This window comes from Arachis ipaensis, chromosome B03 (assembly GCF_000816755.2).
Source record: "Arachis ipaensis cultivar K30076 chromosome B03, Araip1.1, whole genome shotgun sequence".
Taxonomy (NCBI): Eukaryota; Viridiplantae; Streptophyta; class Magnoliopsida; order Fabales; family Fabaceae; genus Arachis; species Arachis ipaensis.
The window spans coordinates 23,522,988-23,525,589 of NC_029787.2; the positions used below are offsets into that span (position 1 = coordinate 23,522,988).

The 2,602-nt window shown below is 36.2% G+C and overlaps 1 long non-coding RNA gene across 1 annotated transcript; it reads left to right on the forward strand.

Moving 5' to 3' along the window:
* On the forward strand, positions 380-1,522 carry LOC107634293. The gene is made up of 2 exons (XR_002358373.1): positions 380-980; positions 1,059-1,522. It is a non-coding gene; the product is annotated as an uncharacterized LOC107634293 (long non-coding RNA).

The following is a 2,602-nucleotide window of genomic DNA, read 5'->3' on the forward strand; positions in this document are numbered from 1 at the left end:
GTCCAGCCCTCTTCACCCACCCGATCCAACATTTTCCACATCTCTACCATGCAAAATTTTCACTACAATCAACTTTAAATAAGTAGCCACCAACAATCACCTCTTAACTATCGATAATCCAAGATTATCTTGCAATTATATCCTAACAATCTGCTTACGCTCTACGCTCTCCAAACCTACATCCACCCCGATGCCCAAACCTCCACCTCCAATGGCCTTCGTGCTGCCATTTGCCGCCCTAGCATCCGTATTCTAGTTTTAAGTGATACTGGTGTAGATTGGTAGGTAGCCAGGTTCCTTTCTATATCTTTCCCCAACTTATATTTGCTTCTTAAATTTCCATCATGTTTGTTAGGAGCCACTAAATATTTCATGTTTAACTGGGCAAGTTGAATGGCTTAGACAATCATTGATAGATATTGAAGAGCTACATCTTATTGGAAACAATATAAGCAGAGTACTAGTACATTTTGTTTTTGGTTCATTATTCTCGTTAAACTATGGAGAGCAGTTGAATAAACATTAGAAATTGAACCATTTGATCACACTGCAAGATTTCTCTAAAAAGTAAAAACTATGTACCAAGTATTTTTTGAGCATGTCTTTCATGTCTGATTGATTTATTGTGTCTCTTGCTTCTTGTAAACACATTTTTTTTGTGTATACTCCTCTGAAACTGCTTTCTTTACATCACATGGATGTAGTCAGATTATGAATTCATAATTTACCATAACCCCAAAACTGACCCTTGAGGCTGAAATTTATTTATAAACAAAAAATTTACCATCACATAGATGTAGTCTGATTGAGTTATTGTGCATTTGATCCTTTTTTGAAATAAATAAATAAATTGAAAAATCCTAAACTTGCGATATTTTATTAACTTGATATAGGGATATGCAGATATCACTTTGAAGTGTGTTGAAGCATCCATGGGTGAGAAGCAACCGTTGACAAAGAAGCTGCCAGCAACAACTACAGTTAAAAATCTATTCTTTTATTAATGTAATGTTCACCCTGTTTAGACCTAACACAGTTTTTCTAACTTATTTTCTCAGGTTGGTAAGCTGAAATTTATGTGAGGGCTTTTTTAAGCTGAAGTCATTGGAGCTATAGTTATTTCTTCAAGAAGAGATTTGTTTTCATTGAAAAAAAAAGAAATAGCACGTGTGTTCAAATCACGATTGCCTGATTCAGTTACCGGCGACTTAATCTTGAAAAATCATTTCATTTTCCCTTAATAGAAAGATCAGAAATTGAAGAGGTTTTCTTGTGCTGAAATTTCTACCCCGTTTTGATTAGCTACAATTAATTTTAAAAGTTGGCTTGCAAATGAATGTATTTTGAAGTGGTAGACCAATTGAGTGTGGTTACAAGCCAACATTAGATGTGTCATGTGTGTTTAAGGCCCTGTTGAATTGGATGTTCTTTACCCTTTCATGCCACAAATATTTTCTGATTCCATTGCAAACAGATTTGGATCTTGCACGCCAAAAAAGAATAATGACATTATTTGGAAAATTAGCTCAAATCTATTATAAATATGTTGTTTATGGAACATTTATTTTTGCAGTGCAGATTCGGATTAGTCCCTCAAAAAGTATTGTTGTTTCTGTTTAGTTCTTGGATTAGTTGGCATGGAATATAGGATAAATAGAAGGGTTAAATGGAAAATTTGTGATATCTTAAGGGACTCTGCTTTATGCTTGCCGATCCCACCGGAATGTGGATTTAACCACATATGCTGCTAAAGAGCTTATAAAGTTAGATAGAGAATGATGAACAAGAAGAAGAGATGAAGTTTACGAAAATTTGGGGATTTAGGGTTAGATATAAAGGGAGGGACCAACGTAGGTACAAATTGGAAATTGGCCATCTCAGATAGCAGTTGGACCCCTCCAGCGTGGCAAACAGAGGCCACGTCAGCACTCCGGTGATGACTCATCACCAGAAATATGTTCAGGGACCACTTTGAGTGCTCGGAGCTCTATCTGGAAGACTACAATGAAAAAATCGGGATCTTGAGGATTACATTGAGTATTTGCGCGAATTTCAGGGACGACTATGGGTATTTACTCGCTGTTGCTATTCTACACATAGCTTTCTCTTGGTAATATGTTAAGACCAGTGCTCCCTATAACTTTGTCCTTAAATGATACACAAAAACTCTTAAAAGTCTCCTTCCTACCACCAAATGATCTCTGCCCCATGCTCTTCTCCTTATTACTTTCTCTGGCATGGCCAGATGCCTCATCGAAAATCTTTCGCCCCATTCACACCACTTTCCATATCACTACATAGACTAAAGAGTGTCTTTTCAATATATAATTAATAGTCAAAATAATTCTTAAAAAATTATACTTTGTCAATTTTGTTTTTGAATGATCAAATAGTTTAAATTGATTCTTTTATTAATTAAATGATGACTTGTCACAATAATTTATACCACATGTTATCTAATGATGGTAATACTATCCGAATTTGTGGATATCCATCCCGTCCTTACTTGCTTCGGTGTAGGGCGAGTTTTTGACGGGGTAGGGTCTTGGATGGGGGCGGGTCGAGTTTGGATATAATACCCGTCCCTACCCGTCCTGGTATA